This window comes from Staurois parvus, unplaced genomic scaffold (assembly GCF_062004578.1).
Source record: "Staurois parvus isolate SC_StPar_1 unplaced genomic scaffold, SC_StPar_1.0 ptg000011l, whole genome shotgun sequence".
Taxonomy (NCBI): Eukaryota; Metazoa; Chordata; class Amphibia; order Anura; family Ranidae; genus Staurois; species Staurois parvus.
This window is the reverse complement of record NW_028317807.1, coordinates 12,916,728-12,929,757: the sequence shown is the minus strand read 5'-3', so window position 1 is coordinate 12,929,757 and position 13,030 is coordinate 12,916,728. Positions and strand designations below refer to the sequence as shown.

The 13,030-nt window shown below is 39.6% G+C and overlaps 1 protein-coding gene across 4 annotated transcripts in view; it reads right to left on the bottom strand.

The window, feature by feature from the left end:
* The window catches only part of PARD3B (par-3 family cell polarity regulator beta), a 1,797,179-nt gene that overhangs the window by 783,815 nt on the left and 1,000,334 nt on the right, over nucleotides 1-13,030 (bottom strand). The window lies entirely within an intron of this gene.

Sequence of the window (13,030 nt, the reverse complement as noted above, 5' to 3'; positions counted from 1 at the left end):
AAGACTTGCTTCCGTTCCATTTTCCTACTCAGAATTGTAGTGTTATTCTTTCTGCAGATATTGTATCACATAAATAAGAAGTTGCTTCTGCTACCTTCTATGCAATGCATAATAAATTAAAAGTTTGTTTGGTTGTTGGGAGATACTGAGAATTTTCTATATCTCATAGAACTCTTTAGGTTTGATTAAGTAAAAGCAAATAGGCTTTTTACATTGCAAAGCAATTCTCTCCAGAGCTTAGTGAATTGGGTGAAGTTTCATTTTGCAAAAAAGAACCAATCAGGTACAAGGAAACTAAAAAAACAAACAGCATTTTACTTGTACGTGACTGGATGATGGAAGTCAGCAGAGCTTCACCTCAACCACTAAGCTCTTGGGAAAATTCCCTCAGGAATGCTCTTGCGAAATGAAAAGCCTATTTGCCTTTAGTAAATCGACCCCTATAAGTGATATACCTGTGGTTGAGGTGCCTGATTCTGCACCTCTGTTGAGGCAGTTAGTAGGTTTACAATGAGTAGGGTTTTCTTTTCCTGTTGTATTTTGTATGTATTTATGCTAATAGGAGATGTTGGAAAACAAAAAGGGGCCACGAACTGCCTAAATCCACCATGAATGGAAGCTATGGTACAGCAATATCACCATGGGAGTATGTACAACATAAGATAAGTCATGACATAAGTAATAAGCTCAGTAAGCCTACTACGGTAAGCTTACAATTTAAAAATCTAACAGGGAAGATGACAGATTTCTGGTAAAGGCTGCAATATTGAAAGGACTGATCCTTTAAAGCTCAAATCCAGCAAAAACCTTTGTTTTAGCTTTAGATAAGAGTTGAGAAGAGGAATACTGCTGCCAAGTCTGCTGTCAGTGATCCTATATGGGAAGGTTTTACCTCCCTCCATGTTCCTGTGGCATCAGAACAAAATGAAGGGAAAGGCTGTCACAGGACAGGAAGACACAGGCATTAATAATAACCTGACAAAATGTTCTAACTCTTCCTCATTGTTCTGAAAAATATGTTCTGTTTTAATCTATGGTACCACTGTAGATATTTCTCATTACTTCCTTTACGGGCATGCAGTGAGGGAAAATATCTCCAATAGGGGTATAGGCTACAAATAAAAACCCAATAGTGGCTCTATCCCTTCCCCACTCTGTTAAAAATTAACAAACACGTTTTGGCTGGAGTTGGGAATAAGCTATGCAGCACATGCTTACAGAGAAATTTCCTATTTCTTGTTTGACTGAATTTGACATTTAGGATACCATTACAATGGCATATGCCACTGTTAACAGAATTATCAAGCCACTAGATTTTTTTTACTAGAATAACATTTAACCATGTTCTTTTGAGCAGAGGTGAAAAGATCTCATTGTGTCAACAGAACCAATATGCCCCAATTTGTGTGGTCTCTGGTGTCAAACACTGATTTCTGGGTCCTTCACATTCACACCTTCTTCATGGCCAATTATTTTAGGTGGTTTTCATGCATCTCGTGACCCGTCAAGGAAAATTGACCACCCAAGCACCTCAAGCTACATTTTACATGTAAAGCAGAGTCTTGAACATTTTCCCACATTTCCTATGCATTTAGTTATCACAGATATCACAATGGAATTACTTTTTAACTTAATTGCAAAAGTCCTCCAGGCAGTCCTGCACATCTCTGGCAAAGTCATTCTGTGACACATGAACTTATCTTTATAATATCACCATAAACTTTAAGTTTCTAAATGGATAAGAGCATATGAAGTAGAATTTAACCGTGCACCAGAAAATTGGGGGGGGGAAATCCTCCAAGAGCTAATTTATGTCTTGTGATGAACAGATCACCAGTTAAAGTAATGCCTGAAGCAAGCCTCCGGTGATTATAGTCTTTTTGTGCAAATTACAGCACTGAGGATATGTGTCTGTTTTATGACTTCCAGGTCATATTATCTCACTTCATTATTTATAAGGTCTAGTTGTCACTTTCTGCATAACTACATCTTAAAAGGTATCACATGAAAGCCTGTGCCATTTGGGGATAATGTCATTGGTTAATTTATGCAGCTGCTATAAGCAGAACAAAGATCGAGATCTACATGCAGTTTCAAAACAGTAGTAGATACATTTACTACTGGATTATTAGTCTGTTATTAAAGGTAAAATAAAGAGTTTTATTTTCATTTAAAGATATACACCTTAAAGTGATCAGCTTAATGTAAACCTTATCAATGTGTGTCAATGTTCTAAATTATGTTTTTCTGTTTATAGTTTGTAATTATATACTATGTGAAAATGGGGCAGCCATGTTTGCAGTACCAATAAATAGACTCTGCTTCTTGTTTATTGGTACTGCAAAGTTTCTGCATTATCATTCCCAAAGGTTAATGCAAGACTACTAGGCATGTTTATTAACATCTCTTCAGTAAGGTATATTCACCAATCCATATTCTGACCATCTCCCCACTGCATGTATCCACCCTGAATAACCTCTGTTGGATGATATCAGAGCTTACTCAGATGTACTAATGTCACTGCTCCCCAGGTGACAGTGTTCAGACCTTCCAATTGGTTGTTCAGGCCTCAGCACTGTTACATGGAAGAGGTCACACGCTTCCCCATATTTTGATGGAGAAGAAGGTGGAAAGGTTGTGCAGAATTTACCTTACTTGATGAGTAAACCTTGCTGGAGGATGTGGACTATCAGGAGGCACTGTCATTTGCCTTGATTATCACTATGAGCAGTCCTTATGTGGCAATTTCTTATATTTGTTGGTTTTTAGGAAACAATTGTGACAGGGCACGTTCATGTCACTGTGTGATAAGGCAGTTTTGGCCAGATTTTGGAGGAAACAAGCACACTAATGAAGCAGGTGTGTACTGCCTTCATATTGGAGCTGGGTTCAAAACTCAATGGCCCCACCCTCCCGATGGGGTCAGTGATTGCAAGGGAGGAGTGAGAGGTGCAGGTTTGCTCCATAGTGTCTAGGTCAGGACAGATTGAGGTACAAGCCTGTGAGTAAAAGAAAGTCTATGAAAGATGGAGCAGCTGGGAAGCTGCAGCAAAGACACAGAGCAGAGGTACAGCATTTTGTGCTCGAGCACTGGGATGTGTTTTAAGGTCATGAGGCCTAAGCTGCAGGGCTGATGAAGAGCCAGGGGGGGCTGAATTCTATGTTTTGTTCGCATTGATGGTGAGACCCTCCTGCGTGGGAAGATATTCATGTTAGAACTTTTGCTTTGTTTTAAATAAAAGTTGGCAGAAAAAGCCCTGAAATGTACAGTACTTCTGGCAAGAAGTTAACTCATTGTTTGAACTACCAATCAGCTACAAAACCCACAAACTTGTCACACAACTGAATTTTTATGGCAATAAAAGTTTCCATAGAACATAGATTTTCCAATCATTTCCTGCCTAGGTGAGTTACGTGTCATACGTGTGATGTTTTATATTACATTTTCTGGTTGTCACAAGGTAAGATGTGAAACAATCTTACCATTGTTGTCTTGGACAAAAGCCTGTCAAAGGATCCAACTTTCCACACTCTTTTCAAAAACTAAACAAAATGTAGTCTGGTGTTGGGATTTAGGTCTATCTCTTGTGTTATAACAGTACCCTTATATTTGTAGGGATGAACCATGACATTGTGCTTCCCATTCCCTGGACAACCTAAGACTACCTGAGTAGTAAATCCCTGTATGTTATTAAATGTAGTGGTCTCCAGATGAGACTACTATTAAGCCCTGTTTCACACATGTGCAAGCTGTGCAGCCCACATTTACATGGGCATGACAGCCCAATTATTTGAATAGGCTACATAGGCTGCATTTTCCGCAAAAGAATGGCGCATGCACCTTTTTAAAAACACAACCGCAGGGAAATCACATGGTTTTTGCTCGACAATTTTGAGGGAAAAAAACAATATTTTTGACTTTTTGCTATTAAACACGTCCAATAAAAAAATGTAAAAAATCATATTTCGTCATAAATTTAGGGCAAAATGTGTTCTGCTACATGTCTTTGTTAAAAATGGTCTACGTGAAAGTGATATTGTTTACAAGTGGTGAAAGTTTTTCTTTTACTAGTAACTACGGCGATCAGCAACTTATAGCGGGACTGCAGTGGGCATTCAGACACTGGGGGGAACTGACTTTGTGTCACTGACATCCCCAGTGACACCAATACAGTGATCAGTGCTAATAAAAAGCACTGACATTGCACTAATGGCACTGAGCAGGAAGGGGTTAACATCTGGGGTGTTCAAAGGGTTAACTGTGTGCTGTGTGTGTTTTACTATGGGGCTGTGCCTGTGGTTTCCACTGTAAGCACACTGCTTTGTATGGCTCTGCTATGCAGAGCCATAAAAAGCAGTGTGATGGAGCTGACAGGGGAGAGAACTGTATTGTTTACATACAGTTCAATCCCCCATCGGTATTACTTGGTGATCACCAGGTGACGGTGAGTAATCACCAGCCCAGATTCGGTGATTGACAGCCAAAGCTGCGGTTGATTTTGCGCACCACTGCCACTCTGAAGCAGTATTTCTGCTATAGGGTGGCAGTGCAGCGGTTAAGTGTGTGTTTATGCTTTAAATAATTGTTCTAATTAATACCTCATTTTCTGAGACATGCTTTTATTTCTTATATAACATATTGCAAGAGATACAAAAGTATCAATCTCTTTGATACACAATTACAATGACGATACCATAACACAGACTTTTTCAAACAGGGTGCCCAGGATCCCTGGGGTGCCTTGGCAAAATGCTTACAAATTGCTCAAAAGTTTTATACCAGCCAGCAGGTGGATCACACCTGCCTTTTAGTCACACAAAGTCCCAGGTTTTCATTGTATACCATTACAACCTTCCAGCCGCTGGTGTCCTAACAACCAATGATTTATAAAGATGATGTTGGGTACCTGCATCCTTGTTTGCCCCTCCTCTGTCCCTCTTTGTCAGCACTGGGGTCACATTAGCTGAGACACATTGCTGTACTAGTTCATACCAGTGTGCAAATTAGTATTTTCTTTGGAAAAAATAAATCATGTTGGGTGTCCTACATGTGTGAATGCTGCTGCGTGATGTAAAACTATTAGTTTAGTTTTTTACATTTTAGAATGGGATGACTCGAGATTCTGCATAATTTTAAAGGGTGCCTTGATTGACAAAAGGTTGAGAAATACTGCTAGAACATACTTGTGGATTTAGGCTTGTTGATGCAATTGTTACAAAGAGTGCATTTATATGATGTTCTAAACACAGCAATTCTCATAGCCTGTTCATTTAAGTTTACTGCCACATTTCTTTTAAAAGGATAAGTTCACCTTTGAACTTGATTCTTCCTGTCAGTACATCTGCTAGTTCATACATCCCGTGCAGGCAAACAGATATACTGACAAATCGACAGGAGACCTGCATGGCACCAGCGATGTTAAAAAAAATCTGAAGAATATATTTAAACAATATATATTTTTAAAAATACATTTTTTTAAAAATATATTCTTCAGTTTTTTTAACATATAAAAAAGTAATTTTAACATATATTTTACCTATACTTGTAAATGCATTCCAAAAATGCAGATTTGTATTTTTAAAAACATACAATATATTTGAAAAGTATTTTTAAAAATATTTTTTATATATTTTGTAATAAAAACACATTTCAACAAGCAGTATATATATATATATATATATATATATATTTATTGAAATATATTTTGAGATATATTGAATATTTCTTTTCTTTCGACATCCATCCATTTGGACCAGGTGGGTTTTGTGCCAGGTAGGCAGGCTCTCGATCAAACCAGACATTATCATAGATGTAATTTCGGCATTGCAATCAAATTGGGACGACAACGGCACTAGAAAAGGTATGCTTTTATCCCTTGACCTACATAAGGCTTTTGATTCTCTGTCATGGGACTATCTCTTTCAGACTATACAATGTTATGGTTTTGGACGACACTTTCTTCACATACTGTATGTTCTATATAGTTCACCAAAGGCACCCTTGTCAGTTAAGGGCTATAAATCAGACTTTACCAACATCCACAGGGGCACCAGACAGGGATATCCATTGTCTCCTATCCTGTTCATCTTAGCCCTTGAACCATTGGCTATTAAGCTTCAAAATAACTGAGATATCCAGGGCATTTGATGTGGGGATGGGATACATAAATGTGCTTTATTTGTGGATGACCTTTTGATGTTACTTACGTCACCTATCACGTCAATCCCTAACTTGTTTGCAGACCTACACTCTTTCTCCCTTATTTTGGGTTTAAAAGTTAATCCCACAAAATCGCTAGCAGTAAACCTGACTCTAGATGATCTCACTGTTAGTAACTTTTAACAGACCTTCCCTTTTAAATGGCAAAATGACTCTCTGCTTTTTTTGGGTATTCAGCTGACTCCTTCTCTCAAGACATTGTACCGGAAAAACTATCCCCCTTGTTTAAGAAATTGTTGGGCGACATGGATAGATGGGCTTCTGGTCCCCCCTCGTGGTTTGGGAGGCTACAATGTGCCTATATGTCCTCACTGACGGAAATATTGCACTTTTTTGTTTTCCTCCCGTGCATTTCAGGGAGGTGTTTGTATTCTATTTTATTGATATCGAAAATAAAAATCTATTGAAAGAGAAATATATTGAATATGGCCAAAATTGTAGCATTTCAAATATATGGCAATATATTTGGGAAGAATATTTTTAAAATATATTTCAAATATATTTTTCTTCCATATGGGCTATTGTCCTGTTTTTACTGAGATATCTCCTATCAATTTATTAGTTTTACTGTTTCCTATAAGGTGTTGTGATCTTTGGTAATTGTGTGTAAGATGATATTATCTCTTAGTCTGCTATTTACTTGATTTGGATTTTATATGCAAATAGATATACACCCCTTGACTTTTATATCTGTCATTTTATATTTGCTTATTTATTTTTATATTTATGATTTTAATATTTGCATTTGTTTTGCGGCTCTGATAAACAGAGTCCATTTGGCCACTGAAACAAATTTGATTTTTTTCTGCTAATAGTCAATTTTATTACTATAACTTTGGACTCTCCTTTAAATCCTAATGAAAGCCTTAGCTATATGTATACACATTTTAGAACAATATATAAACAAGGAACAAACAGGTTTCATACACAATAGACAAACCCAGGAACAAACTCACAGAACATTGACCCTACTGTCAGCTATCCACTTTAATTAGGACTCTTGTACTCCCAAGGACATGATGTTTATAACGCTGGACCCAGAAATGGCTTTTAACAGACTCTCATGGGGCTACATATTCTTAGAGGTTATGCATTTTGGAGCTCAGTTCCTACTAGGGACCCTATCTGCAGCCCCGATGGCCCAAATTCAATCAAAAGACATACATTCTCAGATATACAGATTCAAAAGTGCTCCTGAAAGGGTTCACCCCCTACAGCCACTCCTGTTAGTACTGGCAATGGGCCCCTTGAGATAGCAATTTTCTCCAATCTGAATATCAAGGGAGTAATATGTGGTCAGGTAGAGCACAAATCTGCCCTTTCAACACACAATATGCTCATGTACTTGATGTTCCCCCTCTAAAGACCATTCCTAATTTGCCAGTGTCAGGGACCGCCGCGGCGCCTCCCCCGGCGCACGCGCACTAGCGGCGGCTCACGCCGGGACACAAGCACCAGGTCCCGGCGGGCCGCGGCTGACAGGATGCCGCGCAAGTGCAGTAGGAGCCGCGGGCGCGCCTTGGGCGGCCAATGACAGCCCGGGGGTGCGTCCTGTGCAGCCAATGACAGTGCAGGGCGCGATATTTAAAGATGCCCTGCACTGTCACAGATTGCCGCAAGGTCTATCTGTGATCCTGAATTCCTGAACCTGTGATATTGACCCTGATTGCCCTGACTACGCTGCCTTCTCCTGTGTTTGACCCGGATTGTCCTGACTACGCTGCCTTCTCCTGTGTTTGACCCGGATTGTCCTGACTACTCTGCCTACTCCCCTCCTGACTCCCGGCTTGTTTGACCTATCTGCGGACTGACTAATCCTGCTGACCCTGCGTGTGACCTGACTACTCTCCGCCTGCCGATTCTGTACCTCGCTTACCCCACGGGACCACTGCTCGTGATCCATCCTGCTAGGTCCTGCCGGCCTCCTCACATCTGGCTCTCCCGGTACCTATACATCCCCGGAGGTTCCCTCTGCCACTGGTGGGCCTGCTCAGAGGTCGTGACCTGGTCCTGGTCTGTTACAAGTCCATCCCCACCATCAGGGGCCCTGGTGAAAGCACAGACCAGGACTTAGACTCCACGCTTTGGGTAGGTCCGTCAAGTGGGCAGCCAGAGGCACCACCTGGCGGATCATAACAGCCAGACACTTTTGTCAGGATCCTAGGCCTCATGGTTATTAGGCACAAATTACTGACTCTTCATAAAATGTAATGCTCCAACTGTTGCACTAATTGGAAAAAAAAGGTTTCCAATAGGCTTCTAAATCTATACTATTTTTAGGGATTAAGTAACCCTCTTCAAAACAAAAAAATTTTTAGTGCAACTATTTCCCTTCTTCAAATATATATTGGCAGATCTGGAGAGGTGGTCCACATCTCTGCCCTCTTGGTTTGGGAGATTTTTATAGTTTAAAAAAAATAATTTCTATTCTTGACACCAGACTTATCAAGACAATCCAGAAGCACCTTTACATGCACCTTTACATAAATTTGCCCCGAAGCTTAGAAAATAAGATGAAACTCTGCTGATTTCCATGGTCAAATCACCTGCAAGCAAAGATGCTGTTTTTTTTATTTTTCTTACAAATGATTGGGTATTCTTGGCAAAGTGAAACTTCACAGCATTCATTAAGCTCTGGGGAAAATTGCCTTGCAAAATAAACAACCTATTTGCCTTTAGTATATCAACCCAACTAGGTATGTGGCTTCTTTATATTTTAATCCTTGCCTATGTTTTTGTTAAAGTTGGTACAATGACTGCAACCCTAGCCTTAGCAGCATCTCATAGAGTCACCATTGCCTGCACAGACTATAGCTGCATCTCTCTTTACCGTGTGCACCCATAGAAACATACAGTCTCAAAGCCTAGGATGGCAAGATGCAGCTCTTTCCTCCTCTTTTGCCCACCTTTCTCCATGCTAGCAGACTGATTAATGCTTTCCTGTGAAGACTGAAAGTTCAGGAAAGCAGCACCAAGACAGCAGGAGCCAGCAGTGTTTAAAGTTGCAAACTGTAAGTGCTAGGGTAAGAATTTAAAACATAGATCACTGGATAATGTTTATGTCACTGTGAGGGTTTAATACGACTTTAATGGTCTGGTAGCTGGAACTTTTTAGAACAGCAAAACTGCACCCCAGGCTTCATCTAATTGCTTCAGGGATTGTGGCTAGGCAGGTGCTATGTTTCAAGTATGGTGGCAATGTACTAAACTACTTCTGGATTTGGATTTTCAACCCATCTACACAGTGATTAATGACAATTTACCCAGACTTCCAGAAATCACTTTGTACCACCAATTTGATAGGGAAATCCACAAATACCTGAAAAGAGTACTGCCATATGCCCTACTAGCAGTGTACTGTGTTCTTCCATTTCAGTCCTGAGAAACAGCAGGAAATGAAAGGAAATCTCTTCAAAGTAAGGAAAATTCCCTTTTAGGGAGCTGTCACAAGAACAACTGTCAACACTGAAAGATTTCTCCTTACCTCCTATTCTAGTGACTGTAACTGTCCAGTTTCATATTTCCCATAACGTTTTAACCATTGACAGTAGTCAGTCAGATAAATAGAGAGGATGAAACTGTCACAGGCAGTAATAAAAACTGATGCACCTTTCAATTTCACATGCTTTGAAAAAATGAAAAAAAGTTTTGCTCTAGATACACTTAAAACTGTGTTAATTTAAGACTTAGAATGAAATACGCAAATTAAAAATGTTATAATTTTTTTATATTTATCTGAAAATATATTTAACTATGGTTACTGACAAATCTCCCACTAGTGACAAATAAAAAAACGTATGGACTGCATTCCTTCCGCGGTAGCCTGGAAAAGTGGTTTACTTGCAAGTATAATCACAGGTTTTTTGGCAATGTTGTTGCGAAGGGAAGATCTTTCAATCGTAATGTCTGTGCACCTGCACAATGTACAGTATTTTTCTATTTTTCTAATATTCCAGAATACGAGATCCTGTCAAGAAAAATAACCTTGAAATTCCGTTCCAGCTGCTGCAAAATCATGTAAAGAAAAACAGATATTGACCTACAACTGAGACCACTAAGAATTCACGGCTTTTGCTCTGTTTGTGATTTTTAAGCAAAGATGCTATGCTTTTTATGTACACTGAAGGGCATAACAGACAATCTGGAAGAGGAAAAACTCATGACGTGAAGCAAACAGCATGTCTCAAAATGTCTGACATGCTACATTTTTGGAGTAGCTTTGCAGAGTGCAGATTGCGGTCACACCTGCCTAGTAGAAAGGGAACCTTGGAAAATCACATTCAAGCAAGATGAACTTCATCATGTGCCTGAATACCGAGGACGTGATCTGTGAGTGGAAATTTCAGCTGCAGTGCTGACTTAGCCACCCCCGGAGTGGCACATTTAAAGTGCCACTCTAAAGGTCAATGGATTTTGACCAACTTGAAATGTGCATAATGTCACTTGCTTTATTAAGCTTCAATAAGAAATTAACATGGGATAAGAAATGTGGAGAGGTCTCTTATCTTGAGAGCAAACAATGGGATTGTGACCATGGCAACATTGTGTTTCTGTTGTGCGAGACATACCCAGATTTCCAATATGGTGATATTTGCTTAGGGGAAAAACTATGAGCATCCTGTTAAGGCACACGTGGAATAGACATCTGTTACGTAGCAATAACCAGCTTGCACAGATTAAACCACTGGGAGATCTTTCATTACAGAGTTTCCCCCTTGTGGGTATATGTCAAGAGGATCGAAGCATTGCATATTCATGTGTTCCAAACACAAAAAGAGGATGCGAGAAATAAGATAACACAAAAGCCTTCTACATTATGTGCCAAGCTTTTAAAATTCTTTAAAAAGGTGTCGCCTCCTCGAAAGTTTAGCAAACCATTCCAATGGAGCCAACACAATCGTTAAAGAGAAACAATATCGTTAATGTGCATTTATCGATTCCTAAAAGACGAGACATTGCTGTTGCATTTTAATGAGCTTCTTTTCTGAGAAGAGAAGTATGAGTGCTGGTGGTAGGGGGTGAGCAAAATATAGAAAAACAGATAAGTTAGCAGCAAACAGATAAAGTACTAATGAGGTCTTATTTCAAATACCTCAAAGGGACTATAAAAACACAAACTACCACAATGCATGTGTTAGGTCAAATTATGCTACAGATGTTCCCTAGGAAACAAAGGTAATCAAAAGCTCTAAGTGATAAATGATGATCCAATGTGTCAATGCAGGTTGAAATATTAGTGTACTCTTTCTAAAGTAGGAAGCCCTCACAAACAGTGTATGGAAGCCAAAGCTAAAAAGCCCTGATGGCAAAGCAAAATGTGGATAATAATTGTTTATCAGGTTACAAGTCAACTTCACAAAAGGTTTTAAAGACTAAACATATGTTGAGATATTTGCAAAGGCCTACGAATCTTTTAGAACAAAAGTCACCCTTTTGTGTACGTTTCTGCAACTTGCTCTGGATTATCTATGGACAAGTTAGTTCTGTGGCATGGGACAGCACATTGAAACACTTCTATTGTTCAAAGTAGAACCTCCAGGTAAGCCATAGAACGAAAAAAACATTTGCGTCAAAAGAAATATAAATGTATTTGTTCCTGCTAGATGACCTTTTAGGGAAATGGTAGATACAGTGGGGGAAATTTATTAAAACGGGAGCAGTCAGAATCTGGTGCAGCTGTGCATAGTAACCAGCTTGTTCAATTAAACTTTGCCAATAAAACCTGGAAGATGATTGGTTACTATGCACAGCTGCAACAGATTCTGTGTACATCAGTTTTAGCAACCCCCCCCCAGTATCTGATCTTATATACAGCTGTATAAAATATCTTCGCCTGTGCTTTGCCCATACAAGGCTAAGTGACAGTTTTTTGTTTTTTTTAATTCATCCTTTCCCAGTATCTTACACTTTTCTTTGTTAGGAGGCATGCTGCAGGTACTGCTCCTCTTCTATTTCTCCATGTAGTTCCTGCAGTCACCACCCAGACACTCCCCCTTCCATTGCCATAGTGTCCCTGCACTGCTGGCAACTCCTCCTTCCCCACTGGCTGCCTGACGCACTTCCCTTGGGTGGCATCCACATTGCTAGGCAGTGGGTTGGTTCCATCTTTCCAAACTTCTCTGTTCCACAGGTGGCCCTGCAGCACTTTTTTTAAATGTCACAAGAGTACTCTGGAGTCAGTTTAGTCTTTTCACATACAATACATTATATAATATTGTGCACATACACAAGTAATAAGTAATTCCAAAAAAGTGAAAATATATGGTGAGCTACTAAACTTATCCAGTAAATACAGCAAATGTGATAAATTCAGAAACTTAATTTACTTTTATCTACGTTCTGTGTAACCCCCCCCCCCATAAGCAGTGCAGAACAAGCTAACACGGCTACATAGAGGGTCAGAAGAAGGGCAGTAGGATAACACTGCTGGAAGTCTGTGCTGGGTGACATCGGATTCCTGCATCACCAGTTAAGTATAAACCTAAAGCTTTAATCTGATTGGTGGATGTGGGAAAATCCTCAGGATTGACATTTTTTGCACCAGATTTTCTGTATGTAAGAGACAACACTGGATGGATAATTCCAGCATCATCGGTAGGTACATTGAGTATCAACACGTTACAGAAAAAGGGAGTGGGCTGGATGCTGTCAGGTCACAAGGTAATAGGCTGCCTGGGGAAAAAGCTGTGTGAATGTAAAACATGTTTACATTGGCTGGTCGCAGAATGAGACCACACCCAAAACCTGTCTGCTATGCACAGTGACTGTCAATGTTGCATGCATGCATTTTTTATCCTCAACAAAGGCAAT